Raw genomic sequence first — 19,823 nt, 5'->3', positions numbered from 1 at the left:
CCCCCCGCCCAATCCGCGCTGGTCGATGCCGCGGCCCCGCCCCCGCCGATGGCCCCGCCCCCGCGGAGGCCGCCCGCGCTCCCCGTGAGGCGGCACCGCCGCCCCTGTACGGAGCGGAGCTGCACCCTGTCCCGGGCCCGGGCCGCCGGCGCCGGGAGCGGCCCCAGCAGGCAGTAGCGGGCCTCACCGGGCGTTCAAGGGACGCCCTAGCTGTGGGCAAACAGCCTGTGCCGGACAGCGGACACCCGCCCCGCCGAGCCCTGGAGGAACTCGGTCACCCCGAGGGGCTGACTGACTGACTGACGGTCGCCTCTCCGTATCGGTTTTAGAGAAGAAGGACAAAATAAACGGCTTTTTAAATGGCATCTGCTTGCTTTCGGGGTGGCCGCCCGCCGCAGCCGCCCGCGTGCGGGCTCCAAGCACCGGGACCTTCGCTCGTCGTGCGTCGTCCCTCGGGCCTGCGCGGCACCGCGGGGCTCGCCCTCCCCTCCAGCCAGCCCCGGGGTGCCGGCAGCGGCCTCGCTCGGGGGGAGCTGGGGGAGCAACGGGAGGGGCACAGGGGCGGCCCTGAGTCCCCAGGCAGCAGCGATGCAGCCGGGGAAGGGTGCCTGCTCCCGCGGGCCTCCCCTGCTCCAGCCGCCACCTGTTCCCGAGCTCCCCCCGACCCCCGCGCCAGAGGGGTGGTGAGGGAAAAGGAGGTGACATTTGCAAGGTTGGTGAGATGTGGTTGGCCTGAGCCATCTCCCCTGCCGCTGGCTGCTTCAGCACCCTCTTTGTTTTTCACACCTTTTGAGGCAGGTAGTGAAGTTTAACATCCAAGGGTGTTAATTCACAGCCTTGGCACCTGACGTCCCCTGGACTGCGCTGAAGAAGAGGTGAGACAGTCGGACTGGAAGGCACGGGCACTGCCGGGCTGCCGCAGGTGTGAGCCCGTGGGTCCCTTCTGCCTCGTTAGCTCGCAGCACCGTGCTGATTAAAATCGGGTGCCAAAGCATTTCCCACCCCTCTCCCGGCCGGTGGCTGAGTGATGGCATTGCAGAAATGACGGAAAAGGCACAGCCACGAGCTGCGCAACCCTCCTCCCCGGCAAGGGCTGGGCTGGGGAGCAGCTGATGCACGAGGATGCCCATGGGCTTCAGCGCGTACCAGGCAGCGGCCAAAATTAAACCTGCAATGCTTAATTATCTAGCAAAGGATGCTCAGCGACAGCAAGCGACAACTGACGGGACGGCAGGGTGTAAGGGGACTGGCAGGCCCACTCTGTCCCCTGGGACGGTGTCCTCACGGCTCTGCTCACCCATGCACCGAGCTTTGCTGCCAGCTTTGCTGCCACTGCGCTTTGCTGCCTGCACCCACAAAGATCCTGGAGGCAGGAGATCGATTGTAAGCAAATCCTAGCTTTCCTTTCCAGTAAATGAAATGTTTTCAGTCTTTCCAGGTTGGATATAAGCACCTCAAAATTGGAATCCAGAAGCAAAACCCAGAAAGCCCATCAGGAGCACTCCACAGATTTATTGGGGGTTAGTGGCATGATTTTTCAGGCAGCTACGTGATTTCTGGCAAGACGTAACTCCTGACCTTTGGATGCGTGAAAGCACTGCCGTACTCCAGCCTCTTCCTTCTCCTCCCTTCGGGGCTCTGGGAGCTCCCGGAGCAGCATTGCCACCAGCTCAGGATGGGGCTCATCCATCCATCTCTGCCCAAACCCCACCGTGGTTTCTCCGGTGGGGCAGGCGAGCTGCATCCAGCTCTTCCCGTTGTTTCTACCAGGTGGAACAGCACTAACGGGATGATCAGGCATCTCTCTGAAGCCGCAGTGAGCTCTCTCTTTCAGGCACAGCAGGAGCAGCAATAAAACCCCTCCATGCACCAAACCCAAGGCTGGCAGCCGAGCAGGGCTGGCCTCTCCTCTGCTTGCAGCCCAAGAGCCAAACGTTGGCTGGGGCACGGGGAAGAGGAGCTTCTCCCTGGCCGCAGCCTAATGCCGACGCGGGAGGGTGCCGGCACGCCGGCCTCACGGCCCCGCGACAGCCCCAGGCGGTTTGGGAAGTCTCGCCAAGGTGCTTGGTCCATCGTTGCAGAGAGGAATGCTGCTGCATCCTCGGGTGATACCAGCCTAATCCCGCTGTCTGAAACTGCTTGCACATCAAAGAGATTAGAAAACACGCTCTGCATGTATTATCTTTTGCATTTCAAGTTCTTCTGTTTGATCTGATAGAGTGGAGGTTTTTTTTCAAAGGTATTGGAGAAGACGGGTGTGAGAGAGTAATTTAGGGCTGGGAGTAATTTTTCATCAATGTACTTAAAAGACAATCGCAGCACTAGGAGGGAGGCCTAATTGTGGAGTTGTGTAATTAGTTTTTATGTCACTGCAATTATTCTGTTGGCTACATATAAAGAACATGGCAAAATGCAGCACTTAATTTTAAATCAAGACTTGATTCTCTTTTAGTAGGTAATTGATGTTGATCACATCACTTAGCAGCAACTATAAAATGTGCTATTTAGATTGTAAAAGGATGGAGAAAAGGACTAAGCAGATAGGTAATTGATGGATCGCAGGCTGCATTGGTGGGAAGCAACATTAATCCATCAGACTTCAGTTGTCTTTGTTTCCAGCCACTTCTGGGCATCGTCAGTGGCCCAGAGCGTTAACGAGCGCAGAGCCGCTGATCCCCGCAGCATCACGCACCACAGTAAACAGCCGCTCTGCCCCTGGACAGCGGCATCAACAGACGAATTTGCACTTACTGCAATTGATTCCCTGTGTTTAAATACCTTCTTTTAAGGGCAAGCTTTGCTCAAAGCGGCTCGGCTTTGAGCGCAGGGAGGGATTCGGGGCTGATCTCCCTGGGCAGAGCATCGCGCCCAGGCGTGCGCCAGGTCCTGCCCCATCCCCTCTCCCAGGCAGAGACCACCGGGCACCACTGCCCATCTCCCACGGGCTGCCTGCGAGCCCAGAGCCACTGGCATCCCCAAACGCCTGCCACGGGGACCTCAGCCTTCCCTTATCAATAGCACTCAGCTGTTCAAAAGAGGAAATCAGAAAAGCTGAGGACGCAGAAGTGGGTTATTCCCTGCGAAACGGCACCGACAGCTTCTCGGTCAACAGCTTCACAAGTTTAGCAGTGAAGTAGGCTAGGGGGCCAGAAGAGTCGGGCCAGTCCTACACCTAAGCAGCAGCGAAGCAGCAGGGAGAGCTTGGTTCCCACCACACAGGAGGACACAAAACTTGTCCTTGCTCAGCAACAAGCCCAGATCAATAGCTTGACACCGCGTTGTCATGATAAGGTCAATAAAACTTTTCCTTGCCTTTGTGACTGGCCCTAATTACTTGATTTCAAGGAATATTTGCTGCTTCCCGGGCAGGAGCTGGAGGTGAGACAGTGCAATCGCTGCAGGGACGGTTTTGAGGTGACTCTTGGGCCATCAGAAATTCAGATTTTCTCCAGGGAAAGGGGTGTGGGTTTGTGCCCGGGACCACTGCATGCTGGAGCCACCTCCCTTCCTTGGGATCCTCCTCGGGACTGTTCGGCTTCTCCAGCAGCTCAACCGCAGCAACATGTTCACGGGGCTCCTGCACAGGATAGCTGTCACCAGCAGGGTTCAGTTGCCCTTTTCCCCCGGGAGGATGCCAGGAAAGAAGAAGCCGCTCTGGCAGCTGGGGGAGCCTTTTCCAGGGCATCCCGGGTGAGCTGGGTTTGGTCCCATCCCGGGGCCAAGGCGGGCTGGGCAGGAGGACGAGGGATGAAAGGTGTCGTTCGCTTGGATAATAAGCAAACTGCACAGGCTGCAGGAGACTCGTTAGGTCGATCTGGGCTTTGCACTATGCACTTGCACCAAAATAGATGGAGTTGTGGCCAGACAGTCACTGGGAAGAGAACTGTTGTCTGAAATACTTTTCCCCTCTGGCCTTTCCTCCCTTCCTTCCGCTCAGCCTTTTGTGTCACGCTGTAGCTTCAAAAAATTAGATGAAATTCAGGCTCCAGCGGATGTAATTGTTTAACGAGCTGCAGCTCCGGCGCCGTGCTGCATCGCCTCCCAGCCTGTCCCGGCCGGCCCCGCCACTGCCAGCGGGCTGGCGGCGGCCGCTTTCCACGCTGAGATGATGAACCGTGTCTTTACAACTCAAGCAGCGAGTCACGACCCAGTCTGAGTTCAGAGCAGATGATTTTTGCAGTGCAGATGCATCCAGAGAGGGCAGAGGTGAACCCCAGGCTTGAGATGGGGTGGCATCACAGCTGCAGGGTTACCCCGCTTGCCTTTAAAAATGCTTTTTCTCACCCATTTTCAGTGCTGGGACCTGGGGGCTTTTGCAGGACCAGTTCTGCCACGTCAGCATCAGCCTCCCCAAATTGCTGTAAGGATCAGACGGGTCCCACTTGCAGCCTCTCGTCACCACCAGCCCAAACGCTATTTCATTCACTGTCCAAAAAAAAAAAAAAAGACTCATCTGAGCACTTTTGCCGTCAATCCCTCGGAGGCTCCGGAGCGGTAAATGGGATGTGACCAGCCGAGGGGCCGTCCCCGCTCTGCCAGCGGGGCCGAAGCACGAGGTTTCCGTCCGGGTGAGCTGCTGCCCGCGCGGCAGCGGCGCAGCTCGGGGCCGGGATCCCGGCGGGTGTCGGTCCCTGACGACTCTTCTCCCTCTGGGACGCAGCCGCAGGATGGCTCGGCCCTCGTGGGAGCCTGGCGGCTTCAGCCGGGGGAGCGAGGGCAGGCTCTGCCTTATTTCAAGAGCCCGGCAATGCCAGATGACTCCAGCATTTCATTACGGGTTATTAACGATGCCGTTCATCACAGCCAAGTGGTTTGCCGCACGCAGGCTTCCCACCGGGCTTCCCTCTCTCGCTCCCATTTGATATCAGGTTTGGATTAAATTAGATAAGGCGGCAAAGGTGATCAATTCAAAGCCACTTTCCTAGGAAGCCATGTACAGATGGTTTAGAAGCAGAGAGGAGAATAAAGCCCGTAGCAAGAGCAGAGGGACCTGGCGAGCTCATAACTGGTGTGAAGGGAACGTTGAATTTTTAGTGCCACCAGCTTGGCTGCGACTGGGCGGGCAGCAGGGTCCTCAGGGACCCTTTCTAGAAGCAGTCACCTCTAGGTGTCCTTCCTTTCCAGGTGTCCAAGCAGGGATTTCGGTAAGAATAAAGCCACCAGCGTGGGATGCTGGAGGGGGACCGAGCAGGCAGCGACGGGGCAGCTCCATCCCCAGCCTCCTCCCCAGGGACACACGGCCCTAGGCACAGAGTTGCGGTCCCAGTTACCCCCCGGCAGAGCTGCCCGGGCTGAGCCAGGCTCCCTTGGCCCGTGGGCAGATGGTCTCTCCCAGGGCTGAAGGTTTCAGATCCTTGGAAAGCTCCCGGGAAGCTCCCATCCCTGCCACTCCGGGAGCCGCATCCCGCGCTGCCACCTCCTCTTCACTGCGTTTGAAGCATCCCCACACCACAGCACACGCGGGTTTGGGAGCAAGTGCAGGGACGACTAATAAAACACTTCTCAAAGTGGAAACAAGGAGACCATAAATCTCAGCGGTGTTGCACAGTTAAAGGAGAGGGGACGGTTATGAGCCGTTATTCCCTGCAAAAATGGGCTTTAAATCATCATCCATCACCAACGCCCAGCGCTGGATGCTCTGAAGTTGTCCAGCAAAGCCTTTGTGGCTCCTTTCCACCATGGCGCAAGTGACCGCGATGCTCATTACCTGGAGATATTTATTGCACCTCAGCACCCACATTCTGCTGCTGCTCATGGTACCTACCAGCATCAGGGAGAAAACAGCCCTGTAAAACACCAACAAGACCAAACATGCCTTTTTTTTTTTTTTTAGAGTCTTAGGTCCACATCGCTGTAACGACCGGACTTTGGGAAAACGGCTGGGGTCACAGGGTGCTCCACAGCGAGGACCCACTGCCCCATCCATCCCGGCAGCGCGGCTGTGGAAACAAAGATGCTATCGAGCAGCAGCGCGGCGAGGTAATTGAAAGCCTTTTTGCTGCTGGAAACCCTCGAGGCTGCCAGTCTCTCGGCTGAGCTGCCGCTTACCGACACTTTTTCATTTCCTCTCCGTTTCGGCTAAACTTTCCGTTGGATTCCTCATCCATCTGAACTGCAATGATAAATACGGAAATAAAGAGGAATTTACGGCCCCTCTCCTGGGCTGGGTTTGTGTATAAATAAGCCGTGCTCGCAGCACCCTCCTCTCTGCAACCGCTGGCTTGGGAGCGGCAGGGTCTGCCAGGGTGAAGCTTTTGGGGAAACTGGGTGGCAAAGAGCAGTGGGTGCTGCCAGCCACATCTCCAGGTCACGGTGGGGAGGAAACCTTGGTAAAAGGGATGGGGTGAGCCAGGCCCACAGGGATTTCTGTAGAGAAGCAGAAAAAGCAACAGCTGAAGAGCTGAAAGTGCGAAGTATGAAGAAAGGCTTTAATTTTCACAAAATCTCTTAATTCATTAATCACAGGGAGACTTCTATATGGAAACCTCCCTCCCGCTTAATACCATCTCAAGATCATCCGAGATGGTAATAACTGTTTGGCAGGGGAGGAAGAGGAGCAAGGTGGGACAGGCTGAAGCCGTGGGCTTGTCTCCAGGGAGAACAACGAGCCAAGGCAGGGATGAGCAGCAGTGACGAGCACTGGACCCGGCAGCAGGAGAGCCACGGTGGGCACCGGGGCCGTTGGTTTTGGCAAAGGACGGTGCCCCAGTGCCTGTTGGCTCTTTGGAGGTTGCCTGCAAAGGCTGGACAAACCTGCCTGGGTGCCTGAAACAGAGGTTTTAGGGGTTTTAAGAGCAAACTTTAACATCTTCCCTTCCCCTCCACCACCATGCCCTTCCTCTCCATTCACACTGCTGCGGCGATCCTTCCCTTGTCCCCAAAGAGCATGTGAAAATCATCCTGGACAGAGGGAAGCACTGGCGGGACAGCAGCTGAGCCCCCCAGCCCTGCACCATGGGGTAGAAGGCCCTGGACATCTTTGGGATGCCATCTGAGAAGGTTTTGACCTGGGCTCCAGCCCCAAAAAGCCACCTGGATTCTCTGCAGCACCTTTCTGCTGGTCACTGGGGCTCTCCAGGGTGGTCACGAGCCTGGGAACCCTCCGGCTAATGGATGGGTTTTGCTGCAGAGGCGGTGGACACAGCAGCTTGGGCCGACGGATTCAGAGCTGCCCAGAACGAGCCCTTGCCCTGGGGGTCCTGAGCTGCTGCATACAACAAGCATCACCCTGTGCATGACAAGCAAGGGTTCCCCTCCGCCTGATGGGGGTCTGGTGTAAGCAGGATGCCCTTCCTGGCCTTCTTCTGGCCAGACCAACCCATCTCCTGATCCTCACCTAATGCTTTTCTCAGGCTTAGCCCATTCTGCTTTAATGCCATGTGCTTCCCTTTACCAGCAACACTAGCTTCATCCCCAGCCTTCGCCTCGCTCTTCCCCCCGATGGTCCCACAGACCTCAGACTTTCCTGTCATCTGGAGGTGAACATAGTATCTACAGACCCAGCTGCCTTCCTGTTGCCTGCTTTCCTCATGGGAGGAAAATAGGAAAAACTAGTATGCTGCTTCTTCCTCGAGAAATCCACGCGATCTCAACTCACTGTGAAGTTCCCTGACTGTCAGAGATGCCGCACTGGTAAAAAACATCCGCAGAGGAGAAAGAGTAGGGGAAAAAAAGACAGAAAAACAAATTCCAGTGACTAGACAAGGCTAAAATGCTTGAACGCCCGCTAGTGCTGGAGCTTGTTTGGAAGTCCCGGAGCAGAGGGGGCTGCGGAGTGGATTCAGTCCAGCTGTTTATCACCCAGCTAAGAATCAGCTGTAATTGTTAATTCTAATTAAAGCTGTTGTAAAAAAATGTAATCAAGAGTTTCCTTTCAAAAAAAGACATTTCAGCTAAATTAAAAATTTTGTTTTTTAAAAAAGGGGGTAAATGTCAAAAATTTTGAAACAACCCATTTCAGCATTTTCAAGATGAAAAGGGATATATTTTTGTTGTGAAATGCATCATCAATTCAAATGTGTTTTATCTTGCAGTCTGAAAAGCAAAAAATAGTTTTCAAATCAAAGCAAAAATGATATTTTTAGGCTTTTTCTTTAAAAAAGCCAATCTGGGGGTTTCTGTCCTAATTAAGAATGATTTTTTTTTTCCTTCTTTTTTTTAATGGAATAAACTGTTTCTAGTTAGTTCTACTCTAAAATGCTGGGCTGGTGCTTTTCTTGGAGTGTCCACGCATCTCCACCCACACCCGACCCCAGGATACACGGGCCGTGCTTACAGCCCCTGCTCCTGGTGCCAGCACCGGCTAAAATCCCCTGGGGCGCGAGTCAGGCTTTATAAGAATTAAACCAGCACCAGCAAAATGGGACTCAGCGTAACTGGGGTTTATTATCACAGCATGATTTAGAGTAATTAGAGATCCAGAACAGCCCACTCGCGTGCTCAGGTGGGTGCTGTGCAAGGCCTCCTCCAGGTCTCCTCCCCGTACTTAATCCCGTACCTTGCTGCCTGCCCCACAGAGCTGCTTCCTCGCCGAAAAGGGGCCTGGGGGACCGCTGCAGGGAGGAAGAGCTGCTTTGGTTAGTCTTGCTGCAGGTGTAAATTCCCAAGATGAAGAGGGTGTGGGGGAGCAAGTTGTGATGCCCCTGCTCGGGGGCAAGGCAGCTACTTTACCACTTGTACATTTGCAACCGAGACCGAACCTGCGGCTTGATGCCACGAGATCTGCCAAAGATCCCAGAGGTGGCTTGTGTCCCGGGGGATCCCCCTCCACAGGATTAGCAGATCACATTTATCACCCTGAGAAAGTGGTTTAGGATCTGTTAGATGAAAGGCACTGAGTAAGAGATTGCAGTTTGCAATCTGTCTCCTGGATGGCAGCGCTGAAGGAGGGAAGAGAAGAGAAAACATGGGGGTTGAATAGGAGCTGGAAGGGGAAGGGGACGCCAGGGAAGGAGACTCGGCCGGGGGGAGCTCAGTAGCAGGGATGGGAGGGGAAGGGAGCAGAGCTCCAGGGCTCTGCCAGAGATAAAAGGGAAAAAGAAATTGCTCTGCAGCAGTTTCAGCCAAGAACAGAGGGGAACCGCACAGGCTCCTCGTGCTGCCCGAGCACATTTTGAACAACAAAAAGACCCGTGCTCTGGCAGCGAGCTGAAACCCAGGCAGGCCTGGGGGGGGGGTGGCTGGGGAGAGGGGCTGCGGGCAGGGAGGCAGGCAGGGCATGCTGCTGCCCAGCCAGCTGCGGAGCGGCACTGCACTTGGTGCTGGTAGGCTGATTTTGGTTTATATAACCTTTTTTGATCGCTCTTCCCTCTGCGCCAGGGGAGGTTGCTCTCTAGCTCCACAGTGAAGGGAACAGCCTGACCGGCATTTCCCTGCGCTGCCCAGAGGGACGCATCCAGCTACAGCCTCAGAGACAGCTCAGCAACAGATCTTGCCCACTGCCATCACCGCGGAGAGCTGTCACCCCAGGAGGCAGCACAGCCACCGACCTATCAAGACAGCCAAATACGAAGCCCTAGTGAGAGGCTGCAGGGCCCTTGGCCAGGGAAGGAGATGCAGTTAGATCACAGCTGCTTCTTGCAGGAAACAACTGGTGGATGAGGCCTGGAGCATCCAACAGCAAGCCTCATGTTAACCCAGCCCTGCATCTTCCTCTCCTGATGTAGCCACTGAATACCACAGCAGAACAACTCCCTCCCACCAGGTCCCAGGAAGGTCCATGGGGAGTAGGGTCAGTGTAGAGACTAACAGGTTTTGTACTTTCTTGCAACAAGATGATGGGCCCAGCAGGGAGCAGGAAGGGCAGCTGCTCCCTAAGGGAAGGGAAACCAGGGTGACCCCAGCAGAGATATCACCATCACCAGCCAGCACAGTCCCACTAGGTCTGAGCACAGCCCGGTGCTGGTTACAGGGTCCCCCAGCAGTCCCAGGTACAGCTTGGAACAACCCAGGTCCAGGGCCCACCCAGGAACAAGAAGAGATGAGCCGAGGACAAGGCTGGAAGCATGGTTACAACGTAGGTCTAAAATTCACCTAGAAAATAGAGCCAGAGACACAGCTACAACATATGTCCAAGGGTCCTTCCAGGAGCCAAGGGGTCCATCCAGGAGCAGAGGCAGGGCTGGAGCCAGGCATTCCTGCAGAACCACTCAAGGGAGGAGCGAAGCTCCAGGGCTGAGCTTAAATGGGGCTCCCTGAGTGTGGGGGAGTCAGGAGAGGCTGGTCAGGGCCATTAAGGGCTGGTGGTCCCTTGGGGCTGATCCAAGCTGCGTATAACCCTCGGCAAACAGAAACTACCCAGCAAGCGAGCACAACTATGGTAGCCTGGCCAAAGCGTTGCCTGCTTTGATGGCAGCAGCAAGGGCTGAAGGGGAGCACAACCCCATACGAGCCAAGGCCATTGCTGATGCCCTCTCCTGAGCTGCTGGGGCAGCGAGTGGGGCTGGAGCTTCCTTACCAGCGGGGCCAAGCTGAGCTGTGGGTCATGCCATGGGTGGGCAGGCTGCACCCCTGTGAGGGCACAGGTAGCAGGAGAAATACAGAGGGGATAATGCACTGCACTGGGGCTTTACGCACCTAACTCAAAGTAAACTTTATTTTTCAAAAAACGTATCTAAGAAAAGTGAGTTTTCTCTTTTTGTTATTATTTTAAAGCTATAAATTATTGAAAGACTTATCATCGCTTTCCCAAATCACTCTCAGGCAAACAAAAGACAGTTCTAAATTTGACAGTGCTTTGCAACAAAACGAGTCGGGTGTGTTTCGCTCATGATTCGCCCGTGGCTCTCTTTAGCGACATCTTAAACTACTTCACGGCTTGGTCTGATTAGCAGTGTCTCCTCGGGGGCAGAGGAGGCCCTGGAAGAGCCGGAGGTGTTGCAGGTCCAGATTAAAGCGCTCTGCATGCCATTAACTGTCAAAACTATACCTAGCTTAAATCAGTGCAATTGGATGGCTCACAGGTTACAGGAATAACGGCTGCAGCTTTTCATTCCGTGTGCCGTGTGCTTAAAGCACAGCCTTGACATTAAAGGGACGTGATTAAAAGCAAGTGTTGGGGGCTGAGACCTGGAGGAGCTCAGCAGGCAGGGTTAAGTCCACAGCTGGACACCCCAGGGTCTCGGAAAGATCTCTAAGCATGAGCAGAGTCGGCTCAGCTTTTAAGTCTGTAATGCCATCTTCTGATGACAGCGGGGAAGTGGAAATTGCAGGGTCCTCTCTGGAGTCGGATGAAAAGCATGGCTCCCGTTCAGATGGATAGAAAGCCCAGAAGCACCCCAGTTTAACAAGTCGGGGGCTAAGAGAAAATTTGTCTCTGATAGAAAAGTCCCTATTCTTGCTTTGAGAGTGTGGAAACGATTTATTCCATTAGTATTTCTCTATCTAGTTCGATTATCTGGCTAAGAAAGCAATTTCTTCCAGGCTGGAGAATCTGTCTTGAGTCTCTCCTTGGGTTCTGAGGGCTAATTTTCCTTCTCAGCATGGAAGGACGCAGTGCCACCTGTGTGCTGAGCTGCAGTGGAAGGACCTCTGGTTCAAAGTGCCATATCCAAGCAGTAAAAGTACTTTTCTTCCCGAATTGAAGCTGGAGAGTTCAGCAAGATCCACTTTGCTGTAAGCATCCACACCGACCTCAATGCTGAGATGCACACATAGGGGCGTGGAGAACCAGTGCAGGAAACACAGGATCTGTGAAGCTGGAAAAAATGAAATCAAGCACCAGCTAAGGGGAACCAGAGCTGGCTCTCTGCTTACCCCTGATACTGCACTTCAGACACACGAGGTAGGAAAAGCCAGCTCAGAAATGGCTGTGGGCTGCAAACAGCAAAAAGCCTGCCCTGAAACAAGCAGACTACAGGTGTAGTCCTGCCAAATCCCTTGCTGGGAGAGAGACACAGCTACACCTTCCCCAGCCTCCATCAGATGCCTTAACACCGGCTCAGCATGCCGTGTGTCCATGGCCAGGCACGGCGGTGTAGGTAGAACTTCTCACTTGGGATCTGTTCAAAGGAAGTTTTTCATCGGGGCTTTGTGGTCCAGTGAGACATTTTAAACACCTCTGGGGAAAGGCTGGGATCCCTCCCCCATGCTCCTCCTGTAGCTTAGGCTCTCAGAGCTTGGGGATGCCACCAACGCTCAGCTGATGCTGTCTCTTGCCTCAGGCAATCATCTGCTCCCATCCCTGTCCTCTTCAAATGTTTCTTAGCCTTTTTTTGGCCCAAGGTGGGCAGCTACTCTTCCTGGATGCAGGGATGATCATGCAGGCCATGGCGTGTGGGGTACTCCTCCCCGAGGCAGCCTGCCCCTGCCTCATCCCAGGAAATGCCGGCTTGCTCTGCCCAGGACAGCCACGGCTGCGTGCGGGGACAGAGGCTGGTGCTGAGCGGTGGAAAATGCTAGGTGCTTTCTCAGCTAGTGATGAAGCTAGTGAAGGGCAGCAGTTTCCTGGCTATGCTCCAACGCAGAAGATCCAAGGCTGATGAAAAGCTACTATGGTGGAGGGACAGGTAATAGCAAACACAGAGGGCTCTTCATGATTTTGTTACTGGGGATCTTACTGCCTGTGGCTGAGGGCACGTGCTCACAGACGGGGATGGATGGGGAGCTCTGCTGCAACCCGGAGCAGGCTGCCTAAGCGATGGCTCCAGTTTGGAAGCTGTATAACTCATTAGCACGGTGTGGGGCCCAAATTAATATGCTTTGCCTCTTATAATAAGACGTTTTCAGCAGGATCAGGAAATACTTCAAAAGCTTTCTGAATGCCAAATACCAGAACTCAGCACCTCTCGATGCCAGGACCAGCCTCTCACTTCACAGCATAGATTTCCCTGTGTTCCTGCACAGCTTTCCCCTCTAGTAATTGCGCTTGGAGCATTGGTTTATCTCATGTGGCGAGGGGGGCTCAAGCAAATGCTTGCACATTATTTGTGAACTTTGGATAAAAGGTGCCACACCAAGTGAAACACAACAGCTCTGCCGTGGATATCAAGTAAAGCCCTCTTCTGCCACAACCTCCTGGCGAACGTGCCCTCTACATCGGCTGCATCCCTCTGAGGGGATGAGAAAAGGCTTCTGAAGCAGGCTGAGCCCAGCAATGCCATGCCTGGAGTCTGCGCTGCAGCAGCCTGGCCAGACGCCGGTCTGCAGAGCTGAGCACAGCCACGCCGTGACTGGAAACAGCGCCTGGCTGGGCAGCAGGTCCTCCTGCCTGACCTCCCGCCTGCTTCCAGGCCTGGGGATGGGAGATGCGGGCAGCTGCCTGAAGCAGCACCCCAGCAGTGTCCACAGCACTGGCTTGACTACCCGAGAGTTGGTTTCATGGCGGTTTCACCTGCATAGCTGTGTTGGCCTTCCTCCTCTCCCAGGCCATAGTCGATGTCAGCAAATACCACGTTATTCTTTGATACTGAGATCCCTGCTTGGCCTGTTGTTCATCTTAGCTTGGTGGAAGCTAAGTACATCGTCCTTTTCGCCTGCAAGTGCCGAGCTGGGGACTAAAGGGACTGAAATGCTTTGTTTCAAGCCAGATTAGGGATGTAAATTACCACAAAACAAAAGCACAGCGGACGTTCAGAAGAGCTCCTCTAGTCTAGACACAGCCTGCCTTGAACTCCCTGCACGCCAACGCAGCCCTGCAGTCTGTGTTCAAAGCAACACAACAGGCTCCAGAAGCCTGTTTAACCCCTGTCGAGCAAATGCTCAGTTACAGAATAAAGGAGGGATCACATCCGAGGGATTTTGCTCCCGTATGTCAGCAGGATGGGTTAAATCAGGACATGAACCACGCTCTGCTGGCACAGCTCGAGGGACCTGCAGTAGCACGGAGCTGTAATGCTTCAAAAATACGTGTGCTACAAGCCGAGGAAGGGACAGACCGACACCTGCAACAGCACGAGCGATGCTGCACTGTTACACCCAGCTCCCGAACCCCCGTGCCCGGGACTCGCTCCCTGCCCCGGGTCACCCGCGTTCTCCAGCTCCCGCGCTGCAGGCTCGGTACCGTGCATCTTCTGTGCCCACCGGACCGTGGCTCGACAGCATTTGTGCCGCACAGGCAGTCCCCGCAGCAACAGAAAGAGCAATGCTGTGGGAGGGGAGAGAAAATTCAATAAATCGCTGCAGGAAAAGTTCTGCTGTGCCAGTCGGTCCCGTTTCCCTCGGACGTTACTGCCGCGCGTACCGTGGCGGTACCGCCCAGCCCGACCGCAGAGCGGCTTCGGGGCGTTAGCTGGGCGCTGATGAAAAGCGCCTTTGTAACCTTAATTGTCTGTCACAGCTGGGGACTGGAGGTGGGAACTCACTCTGTAGAAACGCTGCCTGATGAGATACAAGCTCATACCTGACACCGCCGTTTCTCCGGCGCCCCGAGCCGCGCCGCGCCGGGTCGGGCCCGCCCCGAGGGGAGCGGCCGAGGCAGCGGGGCGGTGCCTGCGGAAACACCTCGGCGGCGCGGCGGGGCCCGCTCTCTTTCGGCGCCCGCCGCCATGAGGGGAGGGAGAGGCACTGGGCCGGGACGGCCGCCATGAGGTGAGGTGCAGGCGCCGGTCCGCCTCCCCTGCCGCCGTGAGGTGAGGTGAGGGGAAGGCGGCGGGAGTCGTCCCCCCTCCCCTGCTGCCGTGAGGTGAGGGGAAGGCAGCGGGAGTGTGTGTCCTCCCCCTTCCCTGCCGCCATGAGGTGAGGGGAAGGCGGCGGGAGTGTCCCCTCCCCGGCCGCCGTGAGGTGAGGGGAAGGCGGCGGGCGTCGTCCCCTCCCCGGTCGCCGTGAGGTGAGGGGCACCGGGGTTGGAGACCTGGGGTGTCTCGCCCCTCCGCAGGGCTCTGGAAGCGGAAAACGCCGCGTGAAATATTCCCCCTTTTTTTTAATTGTTATTAATGGCCGAAAGGCGGTCGTGCCCGGCGGCCCACGCTGGCTGATAACCTCTGAGGCCCTGGGACCAGAGGGTAACGCGTTCAGTCTGTGCCGTTTAGAAGTAATTTTTCAGCCTATTATTCGGTTTGATTTTTTTTTTTCCCCTTCCGCAAGCCAGATCCCAGCTGTTTAGCAATATTAATACAGATTTAATTAATTGAATATTTGAAGTAATGTTTCTCTTGTGCTCTCTTTAGGGCTTCCAGCTGATATGCGGCTTAAGCGTGCGTGAAGGGATTGCTGTAAATCGAAGGCCTTGGGTGGCAAAGGGCCGTCTGGATGATGCAGCCCTCAGGTAATGGGTCCTCACTGGTGGCCTTCGTTTATGAAAACCCCTGAGTTTTGCAGGAGGTGGAAGCAGCCAAATGAGGTGTCTTCGGGAGGAGACTGCCGCTCTGGTAGCGTGACCTGTGCCTGTGCAGAGGAGATGTGAAGGAATAACCCGCACTTGAGGCGCAGGGAGAGCTCAGGAGCCTTTCGAGCTGTGTGGGTGAGGTCTCTCCACAAGCCAACAAGGGGAGATGGGCAAAAAGACTGCTCGTTCTGCCATACTGAGTAAACTAAATGTCCTCTGCCGGCTTGCGAGTGGGCTGTTGTGCCAGCCTCTGGTGCTCTGGGGTGGAGATAATAACCTGGTTTATCTAGTGATAAACCTCCGTTGCTGGAGGAAGCCCTGATGAGGGGAGGTGTTAGAAGCGAGGCCTGTGTCACCAGAGGGATGTACTTTTGGGCCTCTACTTCCTTCTGTCCTTTAAAAAAGTCAACGTTGAGTTGTTTCATCCAGCGGTAGTCAGCTACCCATTGCTGCTCAGTGCCTGTGATAGTGTTATGCTGCTGGGAGAGAAATGCGCTGCCGAGTCACTCCTGGCACCACTGGTGCTGTTCTAGTGCCAGAGGGTGCCAGGTTTTGGCAGCACTCTGCATACTTGAGAGTGGAGTAACTCCTTCTCGGTGGAGTTAATCCTAGATTGGATGCAGACAACACGCAGTCAGAAAATAAAAAAAAAAAAAATTCTGTTGCAGGCATTTTGTTTAATATTGCATCTTTTGTATAAAAATGAAGGTCAGCTAATTAACTGGTCAGTGTTAAGGGTTGAATTTGGAGTCTTCAGAGATACTCCTGTTAAGTGTCTTTGTATGATTTTTAATTACAGGCAAATGGTTGGCAAGTTTCGCTGCAGGTGGGGGCTTGCTGGACCAGCAGTAGTTGTCAGAAGAAAAGAAATGAGCTGTTGGTGCTGCTTTGAAGATCCCCATTTGAAAGAGATTGAGAAGATGGAAACTTCCACAATTTAAGTGGACTGCTGGAGAAGTACTTGTTTTCAGGATCTGGATGTAGTAACTGGAAACATCAGAGATGGTTGGGCGCAAGGTATAACAAGAATTACATATGCAATTTGTTGATTGTTAATTCCATCTCACTGCTTGTTTTAAATTATATTTTTTGTGACCTCTATTTATTAAACTTGCTCATATTTAAACTTGCTCGTTTTGGTTTTCATTATATCGTAAGGCTGTCGGGTCCAGCAGGATTTGAAGGTCGCATTGAATTCTTGTCTGTGGGAGACTGGAGAGGCAGGACACTGGGTGCCTGGTGCCCCTTCCTGCCACGCACGCACGCTGTCCGCCGTAGCCTCTGCTGCAAGGATGGAGTTTTAACAAGGCTTCCTTTCCTCCAGCACTTTGAAGGAGATCAGATGTTTAAAGTCTTCCATAAAGGATGTAAGGTCTGGAATTCCTATTTCTGCTGCTACACAGCCAGTACAAGTTCTCAAGAGATCTTCCCATGCTTCAGTTCCTGACTTGACAGAACTTTCTCGTTATCTCCCTTCCCTGGGCCTGGGGGGAGACGAAGCCCGCAAAAGATGGGGGAGCTGGAAAAGGCTGCCAGATATGTAAAATAGATTGAAACTGGTGGAGAGGGGAAAGACGACCATCATGGATGCAGACAAAAATGCTGTTTAAACTCAAAAGTGACTGTAGTTGTCAGAATAAAGGAGTGTATTGCTCTCGCCGAGATGCCTGACCCATTCGGATTCAGTGCAGTCTTCTGCAGAACCCTGTGTTTAAGTAATCCAAACTTAGGAGGTTTTTTAGACTAAAACTTCTGTTTTCAGTGTTTAAAAAATGGTTCGATGGTCTTCAGTGACATTACAATTATCCTGTCATAGATGCTACTGTAGCTACAGTGCCATCTATACACAAATTAAACTCAGAAGCATGGACAGGAGACCGCTGTTGTACACCATGCTATCTGCAGGAGCGTAAGTGTCAACATATTCAAGTTGTTAGTGGCTGGAGTTCATGAACGTGAGGCTTTTGATAAAACGATAGCACACATCGGGTTAGTTCCTAGGTTATTGATGGTTTATGTCAAATAGGTGCTTCTGTCATGTAGTTAGTTCCGTATAAATGAATTACAGCGCTGAATTTTTTCAGGACTTTCTTAATTTTTAAATGTCCCTGGCATTGCTCACTTATCTGTTAGCCCTCCTGCCATCGGAATATCACTGATCTTTGAGTATGCATTTGTTATACTCTATACAGAAATACTTGTTGAAGTATTCAACGTTATTGGGAAGAAGTTTTTTCTTAGTTGAAGCCTATGACATACACGAATACAATTTTACTGGTTCTATACGCACAAGTTCTGCCTGCAAAACTAATGACCAGGTTTCCTATGGATTTATGTTGTGCCTAGCCATCTTCTCTTTCCCAGTCCTCACCGGGGGCAGGAGCGAGGGGTGTCCTGACGGCTGGCTGCCCGCTGCCCTCAGGGTGGGCCCTCAGTTCTCGCTGCAGAGGCTTTGTGCCCGCTGACTGCCAAGACAGACGCTCGCTGTGCCAGGGGACTCCACTTCTGTACCAGGTATTTCTGAAATGGGCAAAAATGAGGAATAGCCACTCTCTGTCAGCCACATAAAGCACGTGCTATAGGGACAATAAATACACGCTGACGGGCTTATTTCCTTGAAAAACTGTTTCCGCAATAAAGCTCTACTACATTCATCTCAGGGCTGAGCCAAGACTTGAAGGCCTGGCTGCGCTACGACAAAAAAGGCAGTAGGGAAGGACAGGGGAAGTCTGTTGGGGCACCCTCGCAGCACGCCTGCCACTGGCAGTGGGGGATATCCCATCAGAGCGCTCCGGAATGGCTGCAGAGCTTTGGTTGGTGCGCGCCTCACGCACCGCGAGAGCTCTTCTGAGGCCCCGCAACTCTCAGACAGCTGGGAGGTAGCACTTTTTCCCCAAATCCACCAGGCTTCCTGCAATACTGGAAAAGAGAAACAGGAATGTCATAAATGTTCTCCAGTGATGGGCAAGAGTACAGGCTTAGGGAACTGGAGCTGTGTGTCTTACCGCAGCGGCTGTGTTAGCAGGGTAGCGACGGTCAGCGCTGTACGGCTCCTTTTGCAGTGCAAATGCAATCAATAAAGGTCAAAATGATTCACCTTGCCGCCAGTTTGGTGCCTTGACCGAAGGACAGCAAAGGAAATTGGGAGAGAACCCTTGTGGTGCAAGAGGAACAAAACACTGGCGTTGAAATAAAGCCAGGGAAATGGAGCAAGAACCGCTTTTGTACTCAGGAAATGCTAACATGATTTATGATTCTGTTTATTAGCACCGTACATTTTGCAATCTATATATGACTTTTACTGGGCAAAAGTGGCTGGATTGCTCTACATTTCATCAAGGCGCTTTGCTCTGCTTTTACTGCTCTGCAGTACTGAAGTATTGTTAACTTAGATTTATGTGTTTGTTTTTGAGCGCTTAATTGTTTTTTATCCTGAGCATGTTAAGAGAGCTGAATTTCTTGTGTTTGTCCTCTGAGCACTCTCATATTATTTCAACAAGTATTTTGTACCAATCCCCTGTTTTTCTCAAACACCTTCTGTGTTATTGTTTCATTGTACTCTCCAGCCACATATAGAGAAGAAAAATCAGCCTATGGTGAATTCAAAAGGCAGATTTTTCCTTTCCCCTGGAGACTGAATTCAGCTACACACCCTCACCTTTGTAAAGCTGCTGGAACATGGCAGCTTCCAAGATGATGGAGAGACTGAGCCTTTAGCTCCAAATCAAATTGGAAAGAAAAATATTGAATGTGAAAGAATTTTAAATGATAAATATTACTTGCCCAATTCTACAAGTCCTATTTCGGTCATAAAAATCGACAAATTTAAGGAGAGCACAGGAAAAGTGAACTTTCCTCCCACCAGCGCAAGGTGGCAATATTGGCTTAGATGAAAAGGAAAGCCTTGCACACAAGCTGTGTTGGTCTTTTTTTTTTTTTTACCAGAATCTTCTAATGAACCTAATAGGCATCGAGAGCCCATTGTCTTAAATATTTTAGAGATGGTAACATCTTCATCCTGCTGAGGAGAGCAGTCCTTAGGCTTGAGCTGACAGAGCATGGCCGCACTGGCTGCCAGGAGCCCGGCCTAGGGAGCTGCAGGGACTATGAGTGTCTGCCCTATTACAAAGGTAACAACGCTTTGGGGGTTAGAAGAGCCCAGTGGCAGCGAGGAACCCGTATTACCTTGGGCAAATACACGCTAAAGCGCCTGGCTACTGTTACCCGCTCCTCCGTTTCCAGTCACGGACAGCGGGAGAGGCAGCGGCCGGCGCGGAACCCGAGGGGAGCCCTGGCTCTGTCTGAGGAGCCTCCGCTGGGGCTGGGGACACATTTCTTCCCGGGGAGCCTGGGGTTCAGAGGGCACCGACCCAGGGACTGTCCCTCCGGTTGTCCCCCCGCCGCCCTCCTGCGGTGGCGGGCGGTGGCGGCAGAGCTGCGCGGGCGGGAGGCGCTGAGGAGGCTGAGGGCGGCCGCGAACCTGGGCCCCACGACCCCCCCTTCCCTCAGCCCGCGACGGGGGGGCGGGGACAGGCGGGCGGTGCCGAGCCCCGCCCCGAGC

General features: G+C 53.6%; 2 long non-coding RNA genes and 1 other non-coding gene across 4 annotated transcripts; 2 read left to right on the top strand and 1 right to left on the bottom strand.

The window, feature by feature from the left end:
* The first annotated feature begins 14,416 nt into the window (after positions 1 to 14,416).
* Positions 14,417 to 16,388, top strand: LOC142088595 (uncharacterized). 2 transcript variants are annotated; one of them, XR_012675878.1, is made up of 3 exons: positions 14,417 to 14,526; positions 15,105 to 15,202; positions 16,062 to 16,388. It is a non-coding gene; the product is annotated as an uncharacterized LOC142088595 (long non-coding RNA). The 2 variants fall into 2 exon arrangements; XR_012675879.1 differs by lacking the exon at positions 14,417 to 14,526 and adding an exon at positions 14,697 to 14,764.
* Positions 15,687 to 15,890, top strand: LOC142088980 (small nucleolar RNA SNORA74). Its single transcript, XR_012676071.1, has one exon. It is a non-coding gene; the product is annotated as a small nucleolar RNA SNORA74 (small nucleolar RNA).
* LOC142088596 (uncharacterized) lies at positions 15,920 to 19,741 on the bottom strand. Its single transcript, XR_012675880.1, has 3 exons — positions 19,448 to 19,741; positions 18,268 to 18,416; positions 15,920 to 18,181 (listed from the first exon to the last, which is right to left on the bottom strand). It is a non-coding gene; the product is annotated as an uncharacterized LOC142088596 (long non-coding RNA).
* Positions 19,742 to 19,823: the final 82 nt, after the last annotated feature.

Source organism: Calonectris borealis, chromosome 15, assembly GCF_964195595.1.
Source record: "Calonectris borealis chromosome 15, bCalBor7.hap1.2, whole genome shotgun sequence".
Classification (NCBI taxonomy): Eukaryota; Metazoa; Chordata; class Aves; order Procellariiformes; family Procellariidae; genus Calonectris; species Calonectris borealis.
This window is presented reverse-complemented; position numbering and strand designations above follow the sequence as displayed.